Source organism: Salvelinus fontinalis, chromosome 19 (assembly GCF_029448725.1).
Source record: "Salvelinus fontinalis isolate EN_2023a chromosome 19, ASM2944872v1, whole genome shotgun sequence".
In the NCBI taxonomy this organism is placed as follows: Eukaryota; Metazoa; Chordata; class Actinopteri; order Salmoniformes; family Salmonidae; genus Salvelinus; species Salvelinus fontinalis.
In genome coordinates, this window is record NC_074683.1 from 48,699,328 (window position 1) to 48,710,644 (window position 11,317).

Here is an 11,317-nt window from a genome sequence, read left to right on the forward strand (position 1 = left end):
ATGTGTACAAATGTGAAGTTCCCATCAAGTGAAGGAATTCTGAAAATACTGAATATTTATCCAAAGTATCCTCAGTGAATTAAAATTAGTTTATATCATTTTTGTCCTGCCCTGAAAATGTACAGAGTAGATATCTCCCAATCAATGCCTTTTATTGTAGAGAAAATGACAGCATGGTTTCTGTCCACCATGTCCCAAAAGTGTAATTAAAACAGTCATCATCATCATCAACCCAGACAGGTTACCATTATCAGACACACACATTGTTGCTTTGTGTGTGTGTGTGTGTGTGTGATACCATTGCTACCCTCATTCTAAAGGACTCGTTCCTCAGATTGTCCTCTCAGAAAGAGATGTAGGCTAATTATCTCTCTCTCCCACCTGCTGTCCTGATGAGCCTCTTGTTCTCTATATCCTCCCCTCCTCTCTCTATCCTCTCTCCCACTCTCTCTCACTCACTCACTCCTTTCGTCTCACTCACTCCTTTTGTCCCGCTCTGATCACCTCAATCATTAACTCACACCTATCTGTGTCTGCACACTTAACACACACACACACACACACACACACACACACACACACACACACACACACACACACACACACACACACACACACACACACACACACACACACACACACACACACACACACACACACACACACACACACACACACACTTAGTAAAGCCACGTGAGACAGATAATGACATCATCATCAGCAACAACAATAACATTAATAGTAATAAAAATAGTGATTAAAGAAAAAATTATAATAATAATAATGATGTGATAATCTAAAAATCATGTAGCTTTGATAAGTAAAGATATACTGTAACTTGGTGAAATAAAACGTTTTAATTTCACCTAATTTTAACATTTTGTCATGAATCACATGTACGTACAACTTAATAAAACATGTTTTCCAATTTCAAAATGACTATAGTAAGTGCCTATTAGTGGCAATCAGCAGTAGAAACAATAACCAAGCTGTTGCCCCACCCCTGATTGGGTAAAAGCTGAGAGATGGTGCTGGAGAAATGTAACCATTCTCAGTCATAGACAGAGCTATGGATGCAAGGACTGATCATCCATGATATCTTGCTGCGGGTGATTCTCTGATCCACCACTACGCAGACGACACCATTATGTATACATCTGTCCCTTCTTTGGACACTGTGTTAATAAACCTCCAAACGAGCTTCAATGCCATACAACACTTCTTCCATAGCCTCCAACTGCTCTTAAATGCTAGTAAAACCAAATGCATGCTTTTCAACCGATCGCTGCCTGCCCGATCGCCGCCCGCCCGACTAGCATCACTACTCTGGACGAGCATCACTACTCTGGACGGTTCTGACTTAGAATATGTGGGCAATTACAAATACCTAGGTGTCTGGCCAGACTGTAAACTCTCCTTCCAGACTCACATTAAACATCTCCAATCCAAAATGTAATCTAGAATCGGCTTCCTATTTCTCAACAAAGCCTCCTTCACTCACGCTGCCAAACATACTCTCGTAAAACTGACTATCCTACCGATCCTCGACTTCGGCGATGTCATTTACAAAATAGCCTCCAACACTCTACTCAGCAAATTGGATGCAGTCTATCAGTGCCATCCATTTTGTCACCAAAGCCCGATATACCACCCTCCGCTGCGACCTGTATGCTCTCGATGGTTGGCCCTCGCTACATATTCATTGCCAGACCCCCTGGCTCCAGGTCATCTATAAGTCTATGCTAGGTAAAGCTTCGCCTTATCTCAGGCTCCGCCTCACCATAACAACACCTACACCTATCCGGGGTTATAAGAGGGTTAAACCCTTCCTAGAAGTCACAGACGATGCACAGAGAGACATGGCAAAATGCACATTTTTGTCACTTTAGCAAGTGTGGTCTATATTAAAGGGCTCTTCAGTTAATATAACAGGCATTTAAAATGCAAAAGGGACCTATTTCGTGGACCGACTCAGGGGTACTTTCAGTTGTCAGGTGTCAGTAGTGGGTTTCTGTTAGCTTTTGTGCGCGCGCACACACACACGGACACCTCTCTCAGTAAGATCACTTAGAACACACACACTGATTTAAAAAAATAGTATTTCTCTGAATCTTCTGATAGGCTGATTTGCTCTACAGCTTCATCAACGTTGGAAAACTGTGACAATGTCTCTGAGCCAGCAGCACGTCTTCTCCTGACACAAATGAAAATACAGACCAGACTGATCCCCACCATCACCAGTGGAGCCAAGCAGACTCTGTCTCTTTCAGGTACCCAGCTGACATCCAGCTTGTTGTAAAGACTGAGGTGGGAGGCAGTGCAGGTGTAGTTGTGTCTCTCTATCAGTTCCTCTGTACTGATCACCAGACTCTTCCTCAGCTGGTACGTCCCGTCTCCATTGGGCAGCAGCTGTCAGCTCTTGTTCTGCTATTGGCTGGCCGCCTCTCAGCAGGTTCAGGTTGATGCGTCTGGGGTAGAACCAAATACGGTGACTCCCGAGTGGCACAGCAGTCTAAGGTACCGCATCGCAGTGATTGAGGTGTCACTACAGATCCGAGTTCAACCCCGGGCTGTGTCGCAGCTGGCTGTGACCGGGAGACCCATGAGGCGGCTCACAATTGGCCCAGCGTCGTCCGGGTTAGGGGAGGGTTTGGCCGGCCGGAATGTCCTTGTCCTATCGTGCTCTAGTCACTCCTGTGACGTGCCGAGCGCAAGCAGTTGTATGGTGTTTCCTCCAACACATTGGTGCGGCTGGCTTCCGGGTTAACCTCTCTGGGATATGTGGACTAGCGTCCCACCGGCCAACATCCAGTGAAAATGCAGAGTGCCAAATTCGAATAAACTACTATAAAAATTTAACTTTCATGAAATCACACATGCAATACACCAAATTACAGCTACACTTGTTGTGAATCCAGCCAACATGTCAGATTTCAAAACGGCTTTACGGCGAAAGCAAATTATGCTATTATCTGAGGACAGCACCTCAGTAAACAAACACAGACAATCCTATTTCAACCCTCCAGGCGCGACACAAAACGCAGAAATAAAGATATAATTCATGCCTTACCTTTGACGAGCTTCTTCTGTTGGCACTCCAATATGTCCCATGAACATCACAAATGGTCCTTTTGTTCGATTAATTCCATCGATATGTATATTCAAAATGTCCATTTATTTTTGCTTGTTTGATCCAGAAAAACACCGGTTCCAACTTGCGCAAAGTGACTACAAAATATCTCATAAGTTACCTTTGTCCAAACATTTCAAACTACTTTTGTAATACAACTTTAGGTATTTTTTTAACGCAAATAATCGATAAAATTGAAGACGGGATGATCTGTGTTCAATACCGGAGGAAAACAGAGTGTAGCTAGCTTTCAGGTCACGCACCTCTAACAAAGAGTACACTTCCCTCGAGCCTCATTATGAACAGTGCTACTTCTTCATTTCTCAAAGGGAAAACCTCATCCAATTTCTAAAGACTGTTGACATCCAGTGGAAGTGATAGGAACTCCAAGAAGGTCCCTTAGAAATCTGGATTCCCAATGAAAAACCATTGAAAAGAGAGTGACCTCAAAAAAAGAAAAATCTGAATGGTTTTTCCTCGGGGTTTTGCCTGCCAAATAAGTTCTGTTATACTCACAGACATGTTTCAAACAGTTTTAGAAACTTCTGCGTGTTTTCTATCCAAATCTACTAATAATATGCATATCTTAGCTTCTGGGCCTGAGTAGCAGGCAGTTTACTTTGGACACGCTTTTCATCCGGATGTGAAAATACTGCCACCTATTCCAGAGAAGTTAAGCGAGAAGTGTCAAGAAGCAGTGAAGCTTGGCAGGGTCGTGTTTCAGGGGATGTACGGCTGTCGACCTTCTCCTCTCCCAAGTTCGTACGTACGGAAGTTGCAGTAATGGGACAAGACTGTAACTACCAATTAGGGAGAAAAAGGGGTAAGAAGACCAAAAAAAATGTAGAAACCAAATGCCAGGCAGCTCACCTAGACCCCTCCAGAAATGTCCCTGTTTATTATCCTGACTTTGGGATAAACTTTACGATTCATACAATTGTTTTCTTTCTCCAGGTATGCCTTCAATGATCTTATGCAAATAGGAAGGCAAAATGGTCTAAACAAACATTTTTACATATGCTAGCTTTATCTTATTCCACCATGGTAGCTTTTTTGCCAGTTCATACAGTAGCTCCATTCTGTTTTTTTTTTTATCCTGAAAAAAGTATTTGACGATTACAAGCATACCCATAACAAGATGCAGCCACCACTATGCTTTAAAATATGGAGAGTGGTACTGAGTAATGTGTTGCATTGGATTTGCCCCAAACATAACACTTTGCATACAGAACAAAAAGTTATTTGCTTTGCCACATGTTTTGCAGTATTACTTTAGTTCCTTTTTGCAAACAGGATGCATGTTTTTGAATATTTGTATTATGTACAAGCTTACTTCTCTTCACCCTGTCCATTAGGTTAATATTGTGGAGTAATTTCAAAGTTGTTGATCCATCCTCAGTTTTCTCCTATCACAGCCATTAGACTCTACCAGTGATATAAAGTCACCATTGTCCTCATGGTGAAATCCTTGAGCGGTTTCCTTCCTTTCAGGCAACTGAGTTAGGAAGAATGCCTGTATCTTTGTAGTGATTGGATGTACTGATACACCATCCAAGTGTAATGTTTAACTTTTTTTACCCATCTACCAATAAGCGCTCGTTGCGAGGCATTGGAAAACCTCCCTAGTCTTTGTGTTTGAATCTGTTTGAAATTCACTGCTCGACTGAGGGACCTTACAGATAACTATATGTGTAGGATACAGAGATGAGGTATTCATTCAAAAATCATGTTAACTAGTTAACTAACTGACTTGGCTAACTGAGGTCGAACAATTCCCCTATTTACAGCTAGTTAGCCACTGCACAAATTTTAGCTCGCAATTGTAACACTGTTTCCAAAACTGATAAGGCGTCTCCAATAATCTTTACATTTTTACGTTTGTGACGTCTCCAATTTCCAAGCACATTATTACTCACTGGGGATTTATAACATCATTAATGACTTATTATGACATGAGATTAAGTAAACAGTCCGCCTTACCTGCATTTACAGTGGTGTACAATGAAAAAACTAAATAAAGACACGCAGTGTGCCCATGGTTTGAGAGTGTTCCTCACTTTTCCAGTAGCCTTAAGTACCTGGTTTCTAATCTCTCAAATAAGCCTGCCAGACTTTAATTTTCTCTCACCAAAAGAAAGATACATGTGGGGTAGTTGAACTGGTCAAACAACATTATGGTCCAAGTATCGAGTGGACAAAGGAATCAAGCCGCTTTAGAACATTCGACACCAGAAAATATAGGTTTCGATTATACATTTTTCGCTAAAATGTCCCTCTGCTGATTTAGGCATTTAGTGCACAACTATGTGCCCCTTGACCAGTTTGCTCATCACGTCTTAATGCTCACCATGTCTAAAAGCTGACCATGTCTAAATGCTTAATGTGTATTCTCCTTGAGGATCGTGATGAGTCAGAGATCTGTACTACCTGAGCAAACAAACCCGCACGCAGCTCTCTCTCCTTTGGCCTGTTCGTTAATAGGTGCTAAATCCCTGAGTCATACTGGCCTGTCATATTACAGCAAGGGTAGGAGGGGAGAGGAGGAAGGAGTTGAAAGCGGGTGGAGATGAAGGAGGGAGGTCCTGCCTGGAGAACATAGGTGCGGGGTCCACAGACTGTTCTCTAACAGGAGCAACAGTCATCCCGGTGCCTTGCAGCAGTTGCCATGCAGCGACAGTGTGTGTGTTTGTGCATCTAAAGGAGTGACACCAAGCTCGAGGGAGTGACCAGTAAAGATTAGTGTAGTTTGATGCGTAGAAACCAGATCAGTAGAATCAGTAGAAATCTGATCAGTATAATCAGTAGAAATCAGATCAGTAGAATCAGTAGAAACCAGATCAGTAGAATCAGTAGGAAATCAAATCAGTAGAATCAGTAGAAATCAGATCAGAAGAATCAGTAGAAATCAGATCAGAAGAATCAGTAGAAATCAGATCAGAAGAATCAGTAGGAAATCAGATCAGAAGAATCAGTAGGAAATCAGATCAGAAGAATCAGTAGAAATCAGATCAGAAGAATCAGTAGAAATCAGATCAGTAGAATCAGTAGAAATCAGATCAGTAGAATCAGTAGAAATCAGATCAAACATACAGATTCAGGTGAGTAAGGCTGACACTGCCTGGGAAGGGGCATGAGGATTGGCAGACAGGCAAGCAGATAGGCAGTGCTGTACTTTTTCGCTTTCTTTCTCTCTCTCTGTCTCACAGTCGTGAAGAGAGCACGACAACGCCACTTCCCCCTCAGGAGGCTGGAAAGATTTGGCATGGGCCCTCAGATCGTCAAAAGTTCTACAGCTGCAACATTGAGAGCATCTTGACTGGCTGTATCACAGGTAGTGTGTACGTCCTAGTACATCACCAGAGCCAAACTCCCTGCCATCCAGGACCTCTATACTAGGCGGTGTCAAAGGATCACTGGGGCCAAACTCCCTGCCATCCCGGACCTCTATACCAGGTGGTGTCAGAGGATCACTGGGGCCAAACTCCCTGCCATCCAGGATCTCTATACCAGGCGGTGTCAGAGGATCACTGGGGCCAAACTCCCTGCCATCCCGGACCTCTATACCAGGTGGTGTTAGAGGATCACTGGGGCCAAACTCCCTGCCATCCCGGACCTCTATATCAGGCGGTGTCAGAGGATCACTGGGGCCAAACTCCCTGCCATCCAGGATCTCTATACCAGGCGGTGTCAGAGGATCACTGGGGCCAAACTCCCTGCCATCCCGGACCTCTATACAAGGCGGTGTCAGAGGATCACTGGGGCCAAACTCCCTGCCATCCAGGATCTCTATACCAGGCGGTGTCAGAGGATCACTGGGGCCAAACTCCCTGCCATCCCGGACCTCTATACCAGGCGGTGTTAGAGGATCACTGGGGCCAAACTCCCTGCCATCCAGGATCTCTATACCAGGCGGTGTCAGAGGATCACTGGGGCCAAACTCCCTGCCATCCAGGATCTCTATACCAGGCGGTGTCAGAGGAAGGCTGCTGCTGCTACTCCCGTTTATTATATTTCCTGATTGAATAGTCACTTTAACCCCTACCCACATACTGTATTACCTAAATTACCTAAATTACCTCGTACCCCTGCTCATTGACTCGGTACGGGTACTCCTTGTATATAGCCTCGTTATTGTTTTTACTGTGTTACTATTTCCTTTTTAATTTAGCAAATACTTGTCTTACTTTTTAACTCTGCACTGTTGGAAATGGGCTCGTAAGTAAGCATTTCACTGTAAAGTCTACACCTGTTGTATTTGGCGCATGTGACCAATAAAATTTGTCCTGCAGGCCTGCCTGCACTTAGCTCAGAGCTCTCAGCCTCCCGCTGGTCCTTGTCTCCGCCCTCCTCCTTCCCTCTCTCCCTCCCTCTCGTCTGTTATGGTGTTGTTGTGGTCTCCTGATCGCTACCAGTTTCCTGCAGCCAAAACAGGAATTTGTCAGAGCTCTCGGCCCATGAAACCTTATCGAAATACATCAACCGTGACCACTTAGGGGGCAATTGTGACAGTTGGTGAGGAGGGGGAGACAGAGGGGGAGACAGGGAGAGATAGAGGGAGATGGAGGGAGTGGTGTAATTAACTGTGTTTGCACGGCTGCTCACCTGCAGGCCTGCTGCCCAGATTTGGGCCCCACTGGCTCGCTAAGTAAGTATTTGCACGCCAACTAGTGATATTTGATCCACCCCAGTGTCAAGTGCTTCCATAACGTAAAAAATTGAAGAGCGGGAGATTCTCCCGAGCCTCTCAGCTAGCAGTTTGATTCAGATTTTATTACCCGGGCTGCTTCTATAATAAGCAGGAACTGTCCTGTCACATTAGGCACACTAGGCGGCACACCCCGTACAGCCCACACCCTCCACACACACACGCACGCACACACACACACACACGCACACGCACACGCACACACTTAGCCAGAGGAAATTGACTCTCCCTCCGCCAGCCTCTCCTCTAGTGGACTAGCAGGCTTAACCCCTTTATATCCATCTCGCTCGCTCGCTCGCTCGCTCGCTCACTCTTTCTCTATCTCTCTCGCTCTCTCTTGTGCTCTCTCTCTCTTTCTCTCTCTCTTTCTCTCTCTCTTTCTCTAGGGAGTTGGTGTCTCTCCATCAATTAAGTAGTCCAGACATCTCATTGGTCCTGAGTGTGTTAGTATCTCCAAGGCAACAGACACACCTGTCCTGGTACTGTGTCATCCTTTGTGGAGCTGTGAAGTAACATGTTAATTACACAGCAAAAAATGTCAGTCTTTCCACAAAAACGATTGATCTTTTATTGACCAAAATGACAAAAGGTCCCTTTTTACTTCAAATCAAATTAAATGTTATTTATCACATGCGCCGAATACAACAAGTGTATGTATTTTTAAGAAAAATACCTAAAAAAATAAGAAATAAAAGAGCAGCAGTAAAATAACAATTGCGAGGCTATATACAGGGGGCACCGGTACAGAGTCAATGTGCGGGGATACTGGTGGATGTGAAGTACTTGAAGTGGATCTTATGAATCTTATGAATAAAGCATTCAAGCAGGCTTCATAATCACTGCATAAATGGGTCACATATCAGCTATAACCATATTTCATGCTCAATAACATTTATAAAAATGTGAACAAATAAATGTACACACAGTTATGCAACATTATGAATCTTTATAGGGCATGATATACAGTTATAGATAATTTGTGAAGCATCTATGTAGTTCTTTTGAAGCCTATATGAAAGCTTCAAATAAAGTGGGACCCAAACAAGTATTGAAATGTATTACTTTTGAGATTATTTTGCTTGTCCCAAATGGTAGAACTTGTATAAAGAAATGTTATTTTGAGAATAAACAAAATGATAAGGCCAATGGGGTAACATTGGGAAAACACATATAGTTACTGTTAGATAACTGTAGATAGTTAGTGTTTTCTCTCTTGACAAACTACTTCCAGGTCAGCAGGACTACTCATCGATGCAGAACTATGAGCAGAGCCCTGGGGTGTATGTGTGTCTAACCCAGCCACGGAATGTTTATTTGTTTCTGTGTGTGTGTGTGTGTGTGTGTGTGTGTGTGTGTGTGTGTGTGTGTGTGTGTGTGTGTGTGTGTGTGTGTGTGTGTGTGTGTGTGTGTCTCTAAATCAGCTAGTGAGTAAGTGTGTGTAACCCAGCAGTGTGTTGTATCTGCTCACATCTACGTGTGTGTGTGTCATGATGCTATATTTACAGCGGGTCGCCTGGCAAAGTATCATCTCAATAACTGGACTGAGACAGACATTATTATGTTGCAACAGTACAAGCCATGGAAATACTATCTACACTCTATTTTACACAGTAGATTCTGGAGCCTTGGAAATACCATCTACACTCTATTTTACACAGTAGATTCTGGAGCCATGGAAATACTATCTACACTCTATTTTACACAGTAGATTCTGGAGCCACCGAAATACTATCTACACTCTATTTTACACAGTAGAATCTGGAGCCACCGAAATACCATCTACACTCTATTTTACACAGTAGATTCTGGAGCCATGGAAATACAATCTACACTCTATTTTACACAGTAGATTCTGGAGCCACCGAAATACTATCTACACTCTATTTTACACAGTAGATTCTGGAGCCATGGAAATACTATCTACACTCTATTTTACACAGTAGATTCTGGAGCCATGGAAATACTATCTACACTCTATTTTACACAGTAGATTCTGGAGCCACCGAAATACTATCTACACTCTATTTTACACAGTAGATTCTGGAGCCACCGAAATACTATCTACACTCTATTTTACACAGTAGATTCTGGAGCCACCGAAATACCATCTACACTCTATTTTACACAGTAGATTCTGGAGCCATGGAAATACTATCTACACTCTATTTTACACAGTAGATTCTGGAGCCATGGAAATACTATCTACACTCTATTTTACACAGTAGATTCTGGAGCCACCGAAATACTATCTACACTCTATTTTACACAGTAGATTCTGGAGCCACCGAAATACTATCTACACTCTATTTTACACAGTAGATTCTGGAGCCACCGAAATACTATCTACACTCTATTTTACACAGTAGATTCTGGAGCCACCGAAATACTATCTACACTCTATTTTACACAGTAAATTCTGGAGCCACCGAAATACTATCTACACTCTATTTTACACAGTAGATTCTGGAGCCACCGAAATACTATCTACACTCTATTTTACACAGTAGATTCTGGAGCCACCGAAATACTATCTACACTCTATTTTACACAGTAAATTCTGGAGCCACCGAAATACTATCTACACTCTATTTTACACAGTAGATTCTGCTTTATAAATGAATTTTGTTCCTCTAAAGATACAGCATATAGAAAGCATTTTATTTTACTGTATTAAATCTGGAAGATGTTTAGATTATTAATTTCTTTCCGTTAGTAACCTGTTATTTGTCCAGCTATTCTTTGTTTTTAGTTATTTTCTATGTTAACTGAAACTTTTTTCTGTTAGTGTTATATTATGAAGTTAATATAGAATTCTATATAGTGATGTTAGTGGATGATTTACATTAGGTGAAAATTCACATCATGTTTATACTATTTCTAGTTTTGATAACTCTTCATGCGTAATAGGCCTGTTAAATTTGTTTTAAATAGTTGTATTTAGTCTCATAGTGTATGGATTTAGTTATCATGGCAGTGTTTGGTTTTGGGAGGCTTTGGTAACAGTGGCTATATTTAACTGGACTGATGAAACAGTGTTTCTCCCGCAGTGTGCAGTAGCCTTAGGCGGGCTGGCTGGCTGCTGATTTAGGCGATAAGGAGAGGCAACAGTCTGAGACTGCTTCACACATGGGACAACAAATGCAGCAATCAGCCAAAAACGTGTTATATGAACCAGAATAAAAATACCTTAGCATTTTAAGTTACTTTTTTACAGCGCTAGAAAATTGACCATTGTTTTGGTGTAAATAGGACAAGTGATTGCATATGCATTACACATTTTGGGGGATGTTACGCAAGAGGAGCCTTTCAGCTAATTCCATCAAAGCCCTGAGAGTAGGTTTAGTTTATAATTGGACATCTTTATTCCAGTGTGTTTTCAGCAGTGTTTTCTCTGTGTAGCTCGGAGCCAATGGGAATCAGAGTGATAATACATCTCACTCTCCACAGCACTGAGTTTGACCCAGCACCAGCCTCCATGACGG

The 11,317-nt window shown here is 42.5% G+C and overlaps 1 pseudogene; it reads right to left on the minus strand.

The window, feature by feature from the left end:
* Positions 1–2,067: 2,067 nt before the first annotated feature.
* Positions 2,068–4,208, minus strand: LOC129816215 (zinc-alpha-2-glycoprotein-like; annotated as a pseudogene).
* Positions 4,209–11,317: the final 7,109 nt, after the last annotated feature.